We start from the raw sequence: 20,215 nt of genomic DNA, 5'->3' as shown, positions 1-20,215 counted from the left end.
ATAAAACTTTATATAAATACATAAATAACTATATATATTCTTAAAGCTGGAGGCTGCTTGCAGACCTCACTCCAATGCTGCAGAGAGCATGAGAAATGACTAAGTTAAATAGGTCTTTCACTTTTACCAAGAGGGGAATATTTCATTTTTCTACAAAATGTTATTTTGATTTCTCCAGGCAGGTCAGCTCTTGGGCTAATACTGATCCTAAACGTGTTGTAGCAGCAGCCAATGACTGGGGAGTCCCACTGAACCAGGTGTGCAATTTATAGTATGACCAGTGATTCTTAGCGGCATTTAAGCTCCCTGGAGATAAGAGAATATTAAAGCGCTTAAAATTGAAAGAGGGAGCTATCCATAATTAACATTCAGGGATTTTGTTTAATCGGCAGGTAGGAAATTTGGCACCTGCAGAAATAGCACCTTTATGTTTCCAAGCGTTGAAGATATCAAAGAAAAGGTTCGGCATGAGTTGTTAAATTCACATGAATTAATGCTGTAAGGCCAGGCTGAAATGTTATCCAAAAACAACAGGTGATGGACCGAATGTGGATCAATGTCACACACTCACCCCAGTCCAAAGATCTGGGCCCAAATCCATCGTTTTTTTGCACTCCACACCACCCTGGGTTAGACAATGGCGATATGCAAATCAGCTCTGACCCTGTGCCCCGTGGGAACAGTCCAGTCCGAACTACAAAAGCCATGTCCTTCCCAGAACGGAATCAAGCATCCGAGGACCGGACCGGTTTCGAGGTAACATCTCTCATCAGCCCGGCTAGCTTGTTTTGTTTGCAGGCTGAAATGTTAGCCTTCGGCTTCTGATGAGATTTGCTTGAACACAGGAAAAGATGCTGGATGATCATTCTGATGGATTTCGGCTTCACAACCCCTGCTAAAATTACTTCAGATTTTGCTCTCAGAATTCCTAATCAATTACATTTATTTCTGAATCTCTTTTGGGTAATTCAATTGATAGGACCACACAAGTATACACCAAGAGTAAATCCTCCCTAGATCCAGGCACCACCTTTGTGATTAAATATGGTGTTGACTGTCACAGTCCTGGGGCTAAAGAGACAAGTGATACAGTCATGTCCTAGTAGGAGGGAGTGATAGAGGCGTATCATAGCAGAGTGGAAAGGGGACGCAATTGAAAAAGTCAAAGGGTACATCATCATGTACTAAGGCTACGTGTCTCATTCATCCAAAATATGTGGGTCTAAAAGCCCTTTCCTTCCATACCTATAGCAGAAAGCAGCTACCATAGAGCTATAAGAGACCGGCTTAACGTTTGTCTTTTGCAAAGGGACTTGTATCAAATGACATGTAAGTAGGGGAGCCAGTCGGAAAGTGAGGGTGGCAGAAATCTGAATAATGTCCATGAAGGTCAAGACTGCCTCTGCTCTTTACTCTTGATTTGTGGGTCTTGTTCTGTCTGGTGTTCAATTCACAGGAGTTTGCACAAGGATTCAAAATCCGAGCTGTGTGATCCTAATGAACTTCACCATTTTCCCAGATAGATTCAGCAGGAAAAATCTGGTGTCATTTATTGGGGAAAAGGGCCTGTTAAAAGGCACACTATGCAGAATTCAATGTGATAAATACAAAATCAGCATGGCATGGAACATTTAAAATGTTTTTTGAAGCCTAGAAATTAATGGTCCAATTGATAATCCCTATCAAGCTGTGAGCGAGAGCGACTATTAGTGATTCCTTACAGGTTGGAATACCAGCAGGGTACTCTCAGCCTTTCATCATCCTGATGTTGTAAAAATAAGCACTTCTTTAAACTGGATAATAATAATTGTCAATGTGACTATTCTTTGTTAATTCTCAGGACGATTGTGCTTTGTAAAGCACAAAACATAGCTGTGAGTCAGAATAGAGATGAGGTGAAATATAGTATGGAGTCACATTATATGAGAGGTTGCAAAGGAGAAAGCGAGGACATGAAACACTGGGGAATATGTGCAAGGAGATTGCACCACCAGAAGGTCACTTTTGCAGATGTTGCAGTGGCGCAATGCCCTGCTCCATATTTACAAAGTGGCGATAAGCCTCTTTTTGTGGCTTAACGCCATTTTGTAAATATGGTACAGTTTCATACAGTTCTCTGTGTGAAAGGGGCGTGTAATGGGTGTTGCTGTGGGCGTTCCACTGCAGCAACCATTGCTTTTTGATGCTGCCCCAGATTTACATGGATCTGTAAATCTGAGGCAGCACCAAAAACTAATGCCATGCAAAAACAGGCATTAGATTGGCGCAACGAGGAGAAACACTTTTGTTTCGCCTCATTTTTGCTTTTTCTATGTGTGCTGCTAATAGAAATCAAAATACCATAAATGTTTGTTCATGTGCAGGAAGGGACACCTTCATGCACAACAACAATCATCAAATATTGGTGATTGCTACTTCTATGTGTGTTGCAAAATGCAGGCCACCTAGAAGTAGCAAGTCGCCATTCATGATTGTTTATGTGCAGGAAGGGACACCATCCTGCACATAAACAATCATCTCTGTAACACAGCCCCCTGTACTATGGCACAAGGGTGTCTGTGTTGGCACATATTTTTTGCTCCAGCACTAGGGAAAACACAGGGGTGCGCCGTATTCCTGTAAATATGGTGCATCCCTGTGTTTTGGAAATGGTGCAGTGTGGCGCTGCAAACTTTGCTGCAGCGCCGCGCTCAGCCATTTCCTTGCACATATGCCCCATAGTTCTCTTAAAGTCATTAATTAGTGACTTACATCTCACTCAGCTCATCCTTTGCAGCTGCATGTCAGAGGCGTGGTTCTGAAAGTGAGGGCATCAAATGCGGGCTAATGTGGTGTTAATAATGGTCATTAGTGCTCATGCAGTGACGTGCGCCCTCGCCGGATCTCGGAGTACTTTAGAAGCAGCTCATGCTCTTAAAGGCTCTACCCTCAGTTAAAGGCTCATGACAAGCCCTTTGCATCTTCACTAACTCAGGCCAGAAAGCATCACTGTTTGAGTAAAAATGTTCAAGTTGCAGCGAACGACTACGCTCCGTCGCTGTTTCGCCTTGGGAGAGGGCTAAGGAGAGAGAACACAGCCGCTCTGCCTTATAATGGCCTGCATTTATATATTGGCAACGAACAAATACTGAGTAAATTATTAAAATTGGCATTTTTTGATCCCAGAAGATCGATTGAAAAGAAATGGCACCATTTGGGAACACTAGTTTGAAACAACTCTAACCACAGTGCCTTGCATGACGTAGGGCCCACTTATGTGGAGTGGTGTGGCTCACTGGTCAGAGGCGGCAGACCCGGACGCAGAGAACGGCCCGGGACCAGGGTTCAATTCCCGATGCGGCAGGGTCATGGACCAGGGTCAGCGGACTCGATAATTCTCACCTCGGTGCCTACTCTAACCAGGGATCACACTCTGCAACTCTGGGCATTAGCTTGCCTCATCTCTACAACGGCCCCCCACATTCGCCGGGGATGCCTGGTTTCACCTTGGAGATACCCAGTAGGAACCATCTCACAGGGATAGCCGGGACGGGTTCCCCAGTGGTCTACAGCGCCACGACGCCTCAGGGCAGCAGTGCGCTTTACAAGACACATACATTACACTATCTCAATATGATAATCCATCATTCTCACCCTGGCAGGGCCTTACGCTCAGGAAAGGTTTGTATGATAGTGGTCCTATACTTTAAAAGCGCGAGGGGTGGGGTTCGTCCTTCTCAGTCCGCGTGGCTGAGATTTGGAGTCAACTCCCCATCCAACTCAAAAACATGTCAAATGAGACTGCCGTTCTCAAACAATTAAAAACGTATCCATTCAGACTCTGACTTCATTTCTCCTACCTGCAAATGCATATGCTTTAGTGCCAAGACACTCCTCGAGCAGCTGCGCTCTCTATAACCCCTGTCATGTATTCCCTCATTCATTCATTCATTCCTTGGTGAGTTGTGTGACAACTTTTTTCTAAGTTCATAATATTTTTTTGTTCAGGTGATCAGTGTCACTGGCGTCCCGGCAGCTGTACTGGTATTTTGTATGCTGCTCACCTACAGAATGCTTACCTCTGTCAGCGATTGCGGCTCTTCCACGGTACTACTCCTCTTGACATTGGCAGCTCCTGCCCCATGAGCAAGCCAAGCCACAAGTCACAGTTGATAGCAGCTGGCTTTAGTGGAGTTTGGATGCTGCTATTTCCTGGTAAATCCATGCATTCATTAATTGCTGGACCTTCTGCTTCCCCTGTATTGTATGTTGTGAGCTCCTGAGTTCTTGGGTACATGAAGGGTTGTGGTACCCCTACATCAGTGCCCCTGGGTTGTGTTGCCTTTAGGGCTTGGGGTGCCTCATAGGGTTAGTGACAGTTAATGCTGCTGCCTCCCGTTCTTCCTACATGTCTTCTTTTGTTGGCCCTCTAACACCCCCCCCCCCATCCCCGGATGAATCAACTGTGAAGCCAAGTGGGTCTCCCTGGTTTCTCATACACATCTATTGAAGAAAGCAGGCAGGATCTTTTGCTTCTCAGTTAGATGGACTAGGCCAAATCCATCTGGTCATCCTACACCCTGGCCATAGCAATACCTGAATATTGAAGTATGGCCACCTCCCACATACTCTATTCCTCCCCGTTCTGTTGCGGAGAGAAGGCCCCATAAACAGAGAGGTGGTTGGAAACCAATGAACAAAGAAGAGCTCCTATGTGGTTGCTTGTCATGGAGCTGTGGCATACCAGAAAAGAAAGTGCCCTTTGTCAGAATGCGTTTCCCTGTAAATGTATGGGGCTATCTTTGACTCTGTGTTGACAGGAGGATTCAGGCCACCTGCAAATGGTAAACGCTGACCCTTTATGTCTATCCCGTGTTCACCTTTTATTTGCTGTAGCTCTTCACATTTGTGGAGAAGAAGATGAGAACCACATTCAGTCTGGTTGTCTCCTTTCAGGGGTAAGGAATGTAGCCACAGGAATGACAAGATATATAATGTAAGGCCCTGCTGCGGAAAAGGTAGACAGCCTAGAGCACTGAGAACCTGGCTTCTCTAAGTCACAGCCTGACACTGAATGGCTGTGGTGCGCTTCTAAGCGCTATATTTGATTGAGACTGGAGTCTCTGCATGCTGTCTGGCCAGACACAAAGAAGCTGATCCACCCAATACCATCCTAACCCCCAATGGGGCTGCCACATGTAGCCGCGTCACTCCCTCCATTGCATTGTTCACTGTGCATTCCTACACCCAGCAAGGAACTGCTGGACGCGAACCATTGTCACACTGGTGAACTGTTCAGTGAGCAGCAATCCAGAACCTTGCAGTGACAGCCACCTTCCACACCTCTTCCTGCCAACAAAGTAGGCCAGCGATACAGTCTGGATCCAAAATGTCAGGCTGTTTATTTATTTATTTAGCATTTTTAGAGCCTATTTGCCAGAAGCGCTAGGCAAACATCAATACCCATCACAAATGAAATGCAGAAAATATAAGAATGATAACTGCAGTCACTTCCAAAGAAAGGAAACATTGGCAGCATGATACATTTGCACCGAAGCCCTGTGCAAGATCTGACTCTGCACTTGGGGCTGTTCTTGTAAGAGAGTTTGACACATGTCATTTCTATTACCCATGCCCCTGCATCGCGCCAAGGAGTTATACAGTAAATCAATATAGTTGCAAAAGATCTCTTATGGCATACAACTGTTTAAAATTACTGAGCACATTATCTTAAAAATATTAATAATAATAGCAACATATGTTTCTAGAATGAATCGTGCTCCCCGGACATATTGTCAAAGATACATGAGCCTACAGTAGTCATTCTGCACCACACCATCCTTTCATGGTAAGCTTCGACTCTTCAAACTCACTACCACCTGAAAGTCAGAGTAGAGAGGAGGTACCAGCCAATAATCTGACCTTGCCAATAGTGTTTTCTGGATTTCCAAGGGCAGCACCAGCTGAGGCATTGCCTAACTACCCTGGAGCTACGGTGGTCCAAATATGCGGCACAACTCTGGTGCCAAGCATTGACGGATCAAGATACAACACCTCAGGAAGTAATGTGTACCAAACATGTAGCTCGCATTTTTATTATTAGCTGATTTGTAAAGTTAACAGAGAGCCTTTTTTAGTGGTAGCTGAGTTGAAGGTTATATCTGCAGTTTACAACAACCTGTAGAGTCAGGCAGATCAAATATGTAAGACACTGAGCTGATGAGATAATAGGATTATAAAAGAAGGTCACGTGTTTGAAACTTGTTGGAGTGACTTTCGTTTCATGCTTTTAAAGTTGATAAAATGACTAGCGCTGAGTTGAGGTAACTGTAACACCTGTTATTTACAGTGATGTGGGAGTTTTAGCAAGAATCGCTTGAATATTTAGTCATTGTAAATAATATTTTAATTCTGTGCTTTTGAACTTGAATTGTCTTCCCACCACTACTATGTGCAGTGCTTTCTTGCCTCTATGCCTGTGCTATTTTAAAGCATTGTAATTCTAGGAGCTGTATGGAAGTCAATGGAGTTAAAGCTGGTCATTAAGGGCCAAAGTTTCTTCTCAAGTCACGGCCGGGTGTAACTAGGTTCTGCCTTCTGCCTAATGGCGACTGAGACATGATTTGCCATACAAAAGGACAGATATTAAAAGACCGTATTCACATGAACTACACTGATGTATGTGACAACTGACAAATTAGCAATAATTTAGCACACAAAGCAGTATAAGACAAGTGGAGGGGTGTGAAATGGCAGCCTTCTGCTCTATTTTAGAATGTGTGACTGACATGGGCCCTCCCTTGGTATTTCCTTGTAATGTTTAGAGACTGCCATCTCTATCCTTTGCCTACATAAAATGTGCCTCATTTGAGGCAAAGCCCGCGAGATGCGTGCCGAGGCTCCCACGAGCCGCCATTGCCTGTTGTTATCTTTGCCTAAGAAGCGGGAGGAATAACGCCGCAGTCGCTCTGGGAGCCGGGGACTCCTCGGCTAAACTCCAAGAACGAGAGTGACGGATGGCTCAGAGTCCCACGGCTGCCAAACTCATTTTCAGAAGGATGTCAGTTCAATTTAGTAAACTTCTGAATGAAGATGTTTATAGATTCAATATTCTTATCTCCACAGGATGATATTCACTGACACACTTAGATATGTTCAAGACACATCGGTTTGAAGCAAGAATAGCAAATCTTCAATTCTCTAAATATATTTACGTTGACCATATTGTGGTAGTGGGGATCCTGGAGTTGATATGTTTTTTCAGTGTACTATCTTGTACTTGGTGTTTTATAACATGATACTTTGTCACTCAATTGTTGCATAAAACTGGCCTCTGAGAGACCTGTAGTGTTACCACCTCTCACCAATACTTTTCACTATACTTTTCACTTTGTGGATGACACTAGCAATATGTGTGACTCAATCTGTCCCATCCGGATGTATGACATTATAAGGCATGCTTTTACAACGCATGCTGTTACAACGCAGGTTTTACTACGCATACCTTTACAACGCATTACACTTTGGGGTGCTGGATAGTGAATAGTTTAATCTACTATTCCAACTCCAGTCTCCGTGGACACTAGGGAAAGTGTTGGATAGTAAATTAAACGTATTCCCTATCCTAGAGCGCCCCCCAGTGTAATGCGTTGTAAAGGTATTCGTAGTAAAACCTGCGTTGTAATAGCTTTGCGTCGTAAAAGTTTTGTTGTAAAGGATGTTTCCCGTCCCAACACCACCAGCATTCTACATGTGAAAACAACAAGACTGGTTCCATCACTAGTCATTATGCCATCATCTGCAAGGCATGCATAATACAGACTCTAAGGCCAGCATAGCATGTAGCTAACTATACCCCTGACCCACCAGCCATTCAAGACCTAGCCGAAAAGTGCCAAATATGCTTCTCCTGCATCTACAACATTCTCACACTTACTGCAGTGTGCGCCCCGCATAACTATTCTATGGAAGATCTTTATAACAAGGGGATTGTTTACTCCACATGAAAATTCAAGATTCTGCAGACATTGGTGGTTCTTGTTAAGATCCGGAATATAAGAAAGGTTCAAGCCAATCTTTTTCACTGTATCCAGGCATAGTGGTCGAGGTTGTAAGTAAAAAGTTTAACGTCGCAATTTACTACTAAAGTTGCCCTGCCCGGAAAGTATTACTTACTGTAAATTACAAGAGATCAACAAAACAAGAATAAGATTTGTCAAGGAAAAACTGTGCACAAAAACGAATTTATACACGGTCCAATGAAGGGACCTTTATCAAGAAAGTTTGATTTCCCCAGGCAAGGCCTCTCTTTATTACTGTGCACGGATAAATGCTTTTATATTATGTTTGGCTAACATAGTACTTTATCCATGAGCTATATTTTTAGATCACTAATATATGAATATATTTATCCTATAGAATGAAAATAAATGTGACTCAATAACATTTTATCCGTGAACAAGGAAACTAGTAAACACACATTCAAACACTTACTGCTAGAATGCACATGACAAATTCAATGCCGGCAGCCCAGTCAATATAAATGACTGAAAACGATTCTTAATGCCTCGTAGATTCTAATAACATTATATAATGCATAGAGTATCCCCTGCTGAATATTATAAGGGTAATGCAAGTCACAGAAGAGTTCTATAACCATATAGAGGAACAAGGCTGAAGGTCAAGTTCCTTTGCAAGGTTATGGAACTTCGAGCTGACTTGCAATATCATTATGTATGCTAGGGAGTACTTTATCCCATATAATACATGGTCACACCATCACCTCTCCACTCACCACTTCAAACCTTGGTGCATAGCTGTTTCATATGAGAGAGCAGGCATGTTTGCAAATATTACAAATAAAAATAAAGTCTTTAGTGCAAAATTAAGTAAATCCCAAACCTGCTAGATATTTGTTGCAAACAGATATTAGAAAAAGTTAAAAACAAGTCAGCTAAAAAAAATGTTCTAATAGCTCCGAATGTGTAGAAACATGAAGAAAGATTTGAGCTTTTCTCTAACTATCTAAGGAGTGCAAAAAATAAACATGTTCTCTGTGCTTTCATTGTAAGCTAACAAAAATAGAGCAGAACAACAGTTCAGTCATCATTGCTAAAGAGTTGCTTCACTTATTGTCACCTGATCTGCCTTCCACTTCGGCTGCTGACTCTGACAGCAGGCATTGTGACATCAGAACTCGGCTGGAATAACCTGGTCAATATTCAAGTTCTGACGTCTTTTCTTTATAATTGGTGACTGGGCACGTCACAAGTCACTGATTATAAAGAAATTAGAGGCGAGTGAATATACATAGTTAACCGAATCCCATGATTTATAATATCATTACAGAAAACAGCAGGTGCATATTTCAAACCCTAGTTATTACAGTTTTATCTCCCTACACTTATTTATACCTTCATAATCTGGTTAAATGCCTTTCTTTAGAACCACTGCAAGTCATAGATCACAAATGCAGATGTGCAATCTAATATGCCATTTATTTCCATTGTTGAAATAGGGGAAGGAATTCATAAGTTATACCCACACTTAACAATGGTAAAAACACATATTACTCTCTGCACATCTGAATATACATATATAGTCAATGAAAAAAAAAGGTTAAAGTGCAGTTATGGATAGCTTTGATTATAAGACCTTAATGTATGTTTAAAAAAACTCAGAAATTCACAGACAGAATCCAATTAAGTTGCTGTTATTGTTACAAAGCAAAACTTAAAAACTACAGAAATTCACCAGTTATTGTTAGGTAAACTATCCATAATGTGTAAACCATCATGAAATGCTTACAACCTTACATTTGACATTACGACCTTATGGGGGGTTACAGACGTACTCCCCGGACCAAAAATTTAATTGTTTTCTAAATGGGATCAGAGATCTAGAGAGGATTTGTGGATCAACGGGCTCGCTTAAATTTAAAAAGTGCGGAGTCAGGCCTTTTTATATATAACACCCTATGGGTGGGGCAGGGCCTGGAGGGTCGGTGAAAAGGGTCATTTTGGCAAGAGGACATACTGCTCCCCTCCTGAGCTTCTTAGAGGCCCTCAGGTCCCTTTTCCCTGGGGCAATAGTAATAACTAGGTGAGGAGGTGCATGCCCTCTCCCAGAGCCTCTTAGAGGCCATGAGGACCCAATTAAACGGTGGCAGATATTTTTCATTAGGGAAGGGGGCACGCAGGCCTCCCAGTCTTGCTGAACCTCTTAGAGGCTCCTAGGACTACATCCCCAGGGGCTAACTTTTAATTTTTGGCTTAGAGGTGTGTGGCCCTCTTCCCAATCCATTCACCGTACCTGGGAACCCCATCCCCAGGGCCAGTTGAGAGCAATATCCCAGAGACCCCTTTCCCGGGACTCTGCTGTTCCCTGCCCGTGAGATTGCAGAACATTCCCTGTCCACATTCTCCTAGGCAAGGAACAAAACTTTGTTCTCATCAGAGCTGGAGCATAACTTGCTCCTCCCAGGTGGTACTAAGTAATAACTGGCACCCAGGATATGTGCTGGCTGGGGAGTCGACAGAGGAAGATACCGCAGTGGGCTCCCTCAATGGCCCCCAATGATGTTTGCAGTTGTGGGTGCCCCCGGCAAGCACCAGGGCACCCGCTTTTTTTTTTATTGCCTATTTCCTATATTTAAAAAAATGAAAATTGGAGAGGGCTGCAGGGTGCACAGAAGCCCTTCACCAACAGTTTTAAAAATTCACAGTAAATCTCCTAGGTCATTGAATCAACGACCCCATGAGAGCTTACCAAATTTTTTAAGCACTCTGAGCTGGAGCTGTATGCTCTTCAGTTGGAGTGCAGGGATGCCTTGTGGTTAGACCAATAGCTGTTCTAGATTGCCTGACATTTTTTCTAAAAAGACTCAAAGATATGTTAATGTTTTTATTTTTAAACACTTTTTGAAAATATTTATGGAAATCACTTTTATACAACATATCTATGAGTGAATTTACTAAATGGACGTGTGATTATAATTATTGGTAACTTTTTGACAAAGGCAAGAAGTCTGCTTTATATATGCTGATGTGTGGACCCCTTGATAAAGCCAGTATCTTATTTTATATTTAAAAAACTACAGATTTATTGGAAAAAAACAAAGGTTAAAGAAACATTATTGTTAGATTAAAATGTCTGTTAAAATATACTGTTTTCAGAGGACAAAACACCTGAAATTCACAAGTTATAATTATCTTAAGTGACTATAACTTATGCTCTAAAATAACTATAACTCATGCCCCCACCATTCACTGCTAAATTAACTCACACAATACATCACTCATAATGATGCCCTATGGCATCATGCGCCAACACCCTCGCCCCGCTCAAGAAACCCTCCAACAGCCACGCCAACAAGAGAGCCACCTGGTTCACCGACGAGCTCCAGCCCTCTAAACGCGCATGCCAGAAACTGGAGAAGACATGGCTCCACAAACGCACACCAGACAACCACGCAGCCCACAAGGACGCCACCCGCAAACACCACCACCTCATCAGATTAGCCAGGAGATCCTCCTTCAAAGACCGTTTGGATAACAACACACACGACAGCAAAGAGCTCTTCAGCATCGTAAAGGAACTCTCCAACCGCAGCACCAACGCCAAGGACATCCCACCCTCAAAAGAACTGTGCGACTCACTAGCCATCTTCTTCCACCGCAAGACCGCTGACATCTACGACAGCTTCAACACCACGACCGCCCCGACTACACCAGACTCCACCTCCCCTGTGAACACCAGCAGCGCCAAGCGCCTGACCTCCTGGTCCAACGTCAAGGACGACGAGACAACCAAGATCATGAACTCCATCCACTCAAGATCTCCGTCTGACCCGTGCCCACACCATGTATTCACCAAAGCAGACGCAGCCATCGCACCCCAACTATGGAAGGTCAACAACATCTCCTTCGAAACAGCGACATTCCCAGAAAGCTGCAAGCACGCCGAAATCAACGCCCTCCTCAAGAAGCCCAAAGCAGACCCCAAGGACCTCAAGAACTTCCGGCCCATCTCCCTGCTCCAGTTCCCGGCAAAGGTCATCGAGAAAATCGTCAACATGCAACTGGCCCGCCACCTCGAAGACAACAACATCTTGGACCCGTCCCAGTCCGGATTCAGACGAAACCACAGCACTGAGACAGCCCTCATCGCTGCCACAGACGACATCAGGCGCCAACTAGACAACAGCGAAACATCAACCCTTATCCTCCTGGACTTGTCAGGAGCCTTCGACATGGTCCGCAATCGCACTCTAAAGACACACCTTCTAGAAACCCGAATCTAAGAGAAGGCTCTTGACTGGACCACCTCCTTCCTCTCCAGCAGAACCCAGAGCTTCCGCCTCCCACACTTCTGATCCGAAGCCACCAACATCATCTGCGGCGCCCCCAGGGCTCATCCCTCAGCCCAACGCTGTTCAACATCTACATGGCCCCCCTCGCACAAGTGGCCCGCCATCACGACCTCAACATCATCTCCTACGCTGACGACACCCAGCTCATACTCTCCCTCACCTAGGACCCACACACCCCCAAAACCAACCTCCACGAGGGAATGAAGGCCATCGCCGATTGGATGAGGAGCAGCCGTCTGAAGCTGAACTCGGACAAGACGGAGGTCCTCATCCTCGGACCTACCCCCTCAGCCTAGGACGACTCCTGGTGGCCGACCACACTGGGAACAGCACCAACACCCACCAACCATGTACGCAATCTAGGATTCATCCTCAACTCCTCCCTCTCCATGTCTAAGCAGGTCAACGCCGTCTCCTCCTCCTGCTACAACACCCTCCGCAATCCTCTACAGGATCTACAAGTGGATCCCGACCGAAACAAGAAGAACGGTGACACAGGCCCTCATCAGCAACAGACTGGACTACGGCAACGCACTCTATGCAGGAATCCCAGCCAAACACCTACGACAACTACAACGCATCCAAAACACCCCCGCCCGACTGATCATCAATGTCCCCCGCCGTAGCCACATTACTCCCCACCTGAGAGACTTACATTGGCTCCCCGTCGACAAGAGGATCACCTTCAAGCTCCTCACCAATGCACACAAAGCACTCCACAACGCCAGACCAGCCTACCTGAACAGCAGATTCAGCTTCCTCACCCCCCACCCGCCAGCTCCGCTTCGCCACCCTCGCCCTCGCCGCTGTCCACCGCATCCAACGAACGACCTCCGGCGGCAGATCCTTCTCCTACCTCACCGCCAAGACCAGGAACACCCTCCCTACCCACATACGGCAGACCCAAGACCTACTCACCTTCAGAAGACTCCTCAAGACCTGGCTCTACGAGCAGTAGCAGCACCCCCCTCCCCTCAGTGCATTGGGACCCTCATGGGTAAGTAGCGCGCTTTACAAGTACTCTGATTGATTGATTGATTGATTGTTTGATTGATTGATTGATAACATCACTGCAACATCTAAAATTACATAATTGATGACAGTAAAGCCTTGGGACTCCCGAAGTACTATGAAGTCTAATTACGTGGCAAACCCCTACTATGCACACTCTGCTTTCAGTGTGCATTCTGTGCATAGAGCTCACACTCTCCAGAGACCCATCCCCATTAGGTGAGAAAGCCCCATTATGCATAGTCTGCGCTCAGCATGCAAACTGTGTATAAATCCCACTCCCTTTAGACATTAAAGACATTTTAGGTGAGTAAGCACCTCCTACGCACAATCATCACTGAGTGCACAGACTTTCTGTAGAGCCCACTCCCTCCAAAGATCTATGCCCCATTAGGTGTGCAAGTCTCTATTATGCACAGTCAGGGTTCACTGCTCAGACTGTGCTGACAGTCCACTCCCTCCAGAGGCCTAAGTCCCATTAGATGGGCAAGCCACTATTATGCACAGTGTGGGCTCACTGTGCAGACTGTGCATAAAGCCCATGCACTGCAGGCACCCAAACTCCCTTGGGTGGGCAAGGCCCTGCTACGCACAACTTGCCCTCTTTGTGCTGCTTTCCATGGAAATCCCACTACCTACAGACAATTTTAGAAATTGGGGTCTCTAGTTGGCAGGTCGCTACCCTGTCCAAGTAGGGACCCTTCTTCCTAATCAGGATAAGGGAGTTACACTTCTAAAATAACCCTTGCTCACCCCCTCGGTAGCTTGGTTGGCATAAGCAGTCAGGCTTATCTCAGAGGCAATGTTTACAGCATTTTCACATTACACACAGTAATACAGTGAAAACACTCCAAATGGGCACCACACCAGTTTTAGAAAAATAGCCAACATTTATCTGTGTAAAATAGGACGAAAATGATAAGAATCCAACATACAGTTATTCAAAAATATCAATAAGCAAAAATAGACTTTAAAAACAGTTCCTTGAAGTTGGCTGCTCCTTCAGGGGCTATTACGGTGTCGTGAACAAACAAATCCAACAGTTCTGCTGACCGTGGCGTCGCTGGGCACATACGGGAAGACCCGTAAACAGTACCTTTAGAAATGCAGGGCATCGGTAACCTTGTGCTGAGCTCTGAAGCGCTGACATCAGCAGCCATTGGTTCTGTAGGCCGGTGCATGAGTCGGCGGGCGCCTGAAGTCACACTTGTTGCAGGTCAAACTCCCTGCGGGTTGAAGGTAGGAGTGCCATCGGACGTTGGGGCTGTGGTGAAACTTGCAGTGGTGCAGTGTGTCATGCCCTCAGTTTGCAGAGGAGGCATTGTGCAGGCAGTGACGTCATTATCGTTGAAGTGCTGCCATCGGCTGATGAACTGAAGTCAATGGCGCTGGTGTCAGTGGGCAAAGGCTGCAGTGTGGGACAGGGCAGTGCGTTGTGTAACTTACAAGTGGTGCCCCCAAACCACAGTGCAGGCAGCAGTTTCAATGTTGGTGTGGAGCAGCATCATCCAGAATATCAGGGGGGTGGTGTTGAGCAAGGTGGTGCGAAGTGCAGTGCCCACAGGTCACGGTGCAAGGAGGTGTGGCGGTGTTGGGCGGTGTCGTCGGTGAGACCAGGGTTGCGATGCGAGATACTGTAGTCCCCTCTGTGGTACCTTCAGGTCACTTCTGTTGAAACACAAAACACGCAGTTCCTGATACTGAAAGCAGATGAACTTGAAGTATTTGCTGTTCCTGAGACTTCTTGAACAGGGGGTAAGTTGTACCTCAAGCCCTTGGAGAAACTCAGGAAAATAAGATGCAGAAAGTCCAGTCCTTTCACTGCTCAAGAAAGAAGCAGCCACTGCAGGCCAACACAGCAAAGCACTCAGCAAGTGGCAGTCTCTCCACACAGCTTCCCAAGCTCTTATTCTTGGCACGTTTCTTGATCCAAAAGATCACAAAGTACTCCTGGCACAGATAATCCAGTTATGTCCTGCTCAGGCCAGGTTCGCTACAGGAGGTGGAGACAGCATTGTGGAAATCAGACACATTCTATTCAGGTGCATGTGGCAACTCCTCCCACCACTCTAGATGCAGGACGGACAGACCCATTGGCTAGGCTAGGCGTCATCCAGGAAAGGCAGAATACACCTCAATCCCCTCTGTGTCCCTGTCTAGTGTGAATAGACAAATCAGCCCCTGTCAGTCTAAAAACCAGACAGTGAATGCACAAACCTGCAGAGCCACATAGATGATTAGGCAAAAAAATACCCACCTTCTAAAAGTGGTATTTTCAAGCGCACAGTATAAAAATCATTTTGCTAAAAGATGTATTTTTTAATCCTGAGTTCAGGCATGCTAAACTCCATTTCTCTTTTGTATCCCAGTAGAAAGTTATGCAGGTAAGATGTTGCATAGCAACTCCCATGTTAGCCTATGGGACAGATAGTTTGCAATGACGAAAAATGAAATACACAGTATTTTACTTTTAGGACATGTCACACACACTAGTACATGTCCGACCTTTCATGTACACTGCACCCCACCCATAGGGGTACTTTCGGGCTACTTTAGGGGTGCCTTACATGTAAGGAAAGGGATGGTTTGGGCCTGACAAGTATGTGCCCTTGCCCGAGCAACATGGCAGTTAAAACTGCACACTAACACTGCAGTGGCAGATCTGAGACATGTTTACAGGGCTACTCATGTGGGTGGCACAACCAGTGCTGCAATCCCACTAGTAGCATTTGATTTACAGGCCCTGGCACACTTTATTAGGAACTTACCAGTAAATCAAATATGCCAATCATGGATAACCAATCATATCACAATTTACAACAGGAGCACTTGCACTTTAACACTGAACACCAGTAAGAAAGTGTGCAGAGACACTAAACCAGCCAAAAAACGAAGTCCAGCACACCAACAAAGCCAAGAGGTCAAAAAGCAAAAAGACACGGGAACCACGCCAAAAGATGCCAGGTCTAACAGACACCCAAGCCCAATTAAATGTGGCGAGCCACTATTACAGAAAGGCTTTGCTCTCGGTGCAGCTCTTCACAGAGAGCTCACTGCATCTGTATAGCCAAGCCTCCTTACGTAACAATGGGCCAACTGTTTACAGTTAGGTATAGTAACAATATTGTACTTTAAATGTTTTAAAAACTAGAAATGCACTAAAAAAAGGTTAAAGGGTGGTAATAATGTGTTTCTAAATGTTAAAAAAAAGTCCTATAAATTCAAATACAGAAACAAAAGTTAAAGTGACACTAGTTAGGTCTGGTAATAATACCTTACTTTATGACCAAAACCTTTGAAATACACTAAAAGAAACAAAGGTTAAAGTGAAGATATAGTTAAGTGAAAATATCAGTTAAAAGACACCATTTAAAAAAAAAAGCTTACATGCACCAATTATGGCTTATTGCACTAACTATAACTTGCACACCTCCATGCATTGCTTATGACGTCACATATTACATCACTGATGACATGTTCAATGACATCATTGATTACATCACTGATGACATCTCAAATCCCATCATTAATGACATCACTTATGTCATCATCCAAAGAGTGTGACAGTTTTCTATGGTAAAAACAATCTTTTTTTTAAAGCTTGTAGACATTAACCAACGTGTTTCGCTCATTGTGACATTCTTCAGGGCTCCATGCTGGCACATGCCTGTATCGATATCTAAATCAAGTATCTTCATGTGCTCACTAATCTGTTTTCCTTTAGTGTATGGTTATCCCTTCCTGGCCTGGCTCTGGATCTGTGAGATAAAGGACATTCTGGAGCCAATCTGTACCATCTTTGAAGAAGTGGTCATACATGCCATGCTCTTTTGCATTTACAAGTATGGAGCCTGAAAAAGTTCACGGTGAACGAAACGCGATGACACACGGCTGCAAGCATTTTTTTAAAAAATCTTCCATTAATGAGCTTCAGGAGAATGAAATAAAGTGGATATCAAGATTTGAAAATATGGACCCATGGGATTTCTTGTAGTCTCTTTGCTTGAGAGAAGTCATCTTGAGAGGATGTAGTCTCATATTTTTAATATGAATTCACAAACATCTTGGTATACACGTCCCTTACTTATCTGACAACTAGGTTTGCACCCTAACAAAGATAATGTAAGTATAGTGAAATGTGTAGGCATGGGCACTAATCTATTTTGTTTTTGCAGATATGTGTATCAGGTAGTACCATTGATGTCAAATACAACGTCCACGGCAAAACATAGCCCTGTAAATTTGAGGAAATGTGTTATATACCTGCATAATGCATTTATTGCATACATTGCGTACATATTGAGGTCGAGAATTGAGTGTTTGTTACACCGTACATGCAGGTATTTTTAATCAACTAAACACACGCACACAAACATATAGCCTACTAGGAGTACGGTGTGTATGGTTTCTTCAGATTAAGCCCCATTAGCGGGATTTTAATAACTTCATCTTTGCTATTTGCCTGAATAAAGATACCGGCAATCTCCATGAACTGGTTGTGGTGATTTAAGACTGTATTCACTCTTGTTCTGAAAGGCTGCATTGAAATTTTACTGTACACAGCCTTCTGACATTGTTCTCTTTGAGCTGACAACAAAGACGAGATGTTTAGATGCCTTCAGGGTCCATGGCAGCTTGCAACCTATCAAGCAGAGGAGCCTGCAGGGTGGAAATGAGCGCATATTGACTTTCGTATCCCCAAAGCATCAATGGTCACCTTTTACAATGACACCTTTCAAGTCCTCAACAATTCTCTGAGAATTGATCTCAAGGGAGAATATTTCAGGATATCCACTACACTGCTGCAGTTCCATTGGTCGCGTATTAGGATGTGATGGGAGATCACAAAATATACACCCATCCCCTGATACCTTGCCTGTCTGTAGGATATCTGCGGAAACCTACGTTAAGCAATCACTTGAGCTCAATAAAGTCACCCGCCAGTTAGCAATATTAAATCTGCCAACCATGTATTGACCCATCCGTCGCACTGAGATGGATGAAGTCACCCAGGCGGTGGGAAAACGTCAAATTAACTCGCACATAGAAGAATAAAGCTTCAGTCTGGTTTCAAGAGGAACATTTCCACAGATGAATGCTTCCAGTGGTGCTGTAGAACACCAGGGGGAACGACCTGGGCAAATTAGAGGGAAAGCTGCAGTAAATGTCACCAAGTTACCAATTGCATCTCTGCCAATCACTCCCAAGGGTCTCCTGAGCAACCCTTTGCCTCTACCCTGATGTCAGATTTCATTCATAACTGCACCCTTCCGCCTGTCCTGGCTGCGATCTATCCGTCTAATTGATCGGCATGCGAGGCCAGCTATCTCCCCCAAACCAGCTGCCTTCATTCGCCCCCGTGATGATGATGAAGAGCTAGTTCTGCATTTAAAATACACAAGGGGTCTTTGCGAAATGGATGCAGGTGCCTTCTGAGGAGAACTGACCAGGAAATGTGAGATAGGGAAGCACATGGTTAGTTATGAGATTGCAGAGGGAGGAGAAGGGGGGGGGGGGCGGGGCTGCCGGAAAGATGAGAGACCTGCAGCAGGGGATCTGAGCTTTTCTCATATCAAAATGCGGGTGGGGGTGGCACCGGTCTGGTTATGTGAAAAAGTGAGACCCCTATGTGCAGGAGAGATGGGCGCGTGCCTGCAGACAATCGGCAAACACTGATGCACACTGGGCTACTGGCATTCTGAGCACACGACAAGCATGCACATGTCAACAAAAGCACACACGCTCAACTGTTGTAAGTTCACAGAATAGATACAGTGACTTGCAAGAAGCCCGCAGTATGCTTGCCTCACAAAATCTGCAACTTCCATCAATGATTCCTTTCATTAAAACGTACTATAAGAGACAGCACCGACACCCTGTTTAAAGTCTCTGAAAGTGCACACACCCTCTAAACAACACCGGGAAGTCAGTCATCCAGAGGCTAGAAAACAATAGAATTGCTGCAGATACAACAAAACGTAAGGAAAACATAAAAAGACTAAGCTGAACTACAGACCGACCTGTGCTGGCTGACTGATGGATACGGAAGAGAATGCGAGTGCGGCCACTGGACTTACCAGCAGGGCTCCTGTCGCCTCCGGGTCCCGCGTGCAGCGCCTCTTGCAGGCGGCTCCACACACAATTAACCCTGGCAGAGATGCGGCGGCCGCTCACTGCTGTGGCTTCGGACCGCGATGCCTGGCGACGGAGGCTGCAGCTGCTCACAAAGAGGCTCTGAAAGTCCGCAAAAGTCCACCTCTGTAGTCACCGCCTCGCTGCTCTGATTCAGCGACGGGCGCAAGTAAATAGCAATTACCGGAACGGCAGCGGTGGTTATCTGCTCAGAGACACTGCGTGTGCTTGCCTGCTTGTGTGCGTGTGTACGTGTGCGTGTGTGCATTTCCCACCCACTGCGAAAAGGTTTTGCAGCCTATAACTTGAAATATTTACGCACCCGGCTTGTCTCGATGCATGCGCTATGCGACATTCAACTACTCGCTACGCGCTGCGAGTCAGCTAAATTCCAATTTGTATTTTGCAGTTTCCTCGAACCAAGAGGGAAATTAAACAGCATTTGCCATTGATTTCAATGTGGTTTTCCCAGCTCGCTCTCTTTTCCGTGTCTAAGTCATGCAATATGCATAACCGGCTTGTAAACGCGGACGGGTGTATTTCACGCTGACACAGATAGTTCCTGCGGTTTTGCCATATCTGTCTGTCAGAGACAAAACTGCCCCGGGGAGACTGAGTGGCACAGAGCGGGAGCCGTGCCGTGTGTCTGTCTGCAGTGCGTGTGAAAAATGAATCTTGAGCTTGAGAGGACCACACTTTTCGGCACTATTCAGCGCCGTATTT

The 20,215-nt window shown here is 45.0% G+C and overlaps 1 protein-coding gene across 1 annotated transcript in view; it reads right to left on the bottom strand.

Moving 5' to 3' along the window:
- Nucleotides 1–19,642, bottom strand: part of SYT6 (synaptotagmin 6) — an 889,964-nt gene extending 870,322 nt beyond the window's left edge. The window contains exon 1 of the mRNA XM_086923295.1: nt 19,438–19,642. The gene's annotated coding sequence lies outside the window, so the exon portion shown is untranslated. The remainder of the gene's footprint in view (nt 1–19,437) is intronic.
- Between the last annotated feature and the right edge of the window lie 573 nt (nt 19,643–20,215).

This window comes from Lissotriton vulgaris, chromosome 5, assembly GCF_964263255.1.
Source record: "Lissotriton vulgaris chromosome 5, aLisVul1.2, whole genome shotgun sequence".
NCBI lineage: Eukaryota > Metazoa > Chordata > Amphibia > Caudata > Salamandridae > Lissotriton > Lissotriton vulgaris.
Note: the sequence above shows the minus strand (reverse complement) of the source record. Positions and strands in the feature narration are given on the sequence as shown.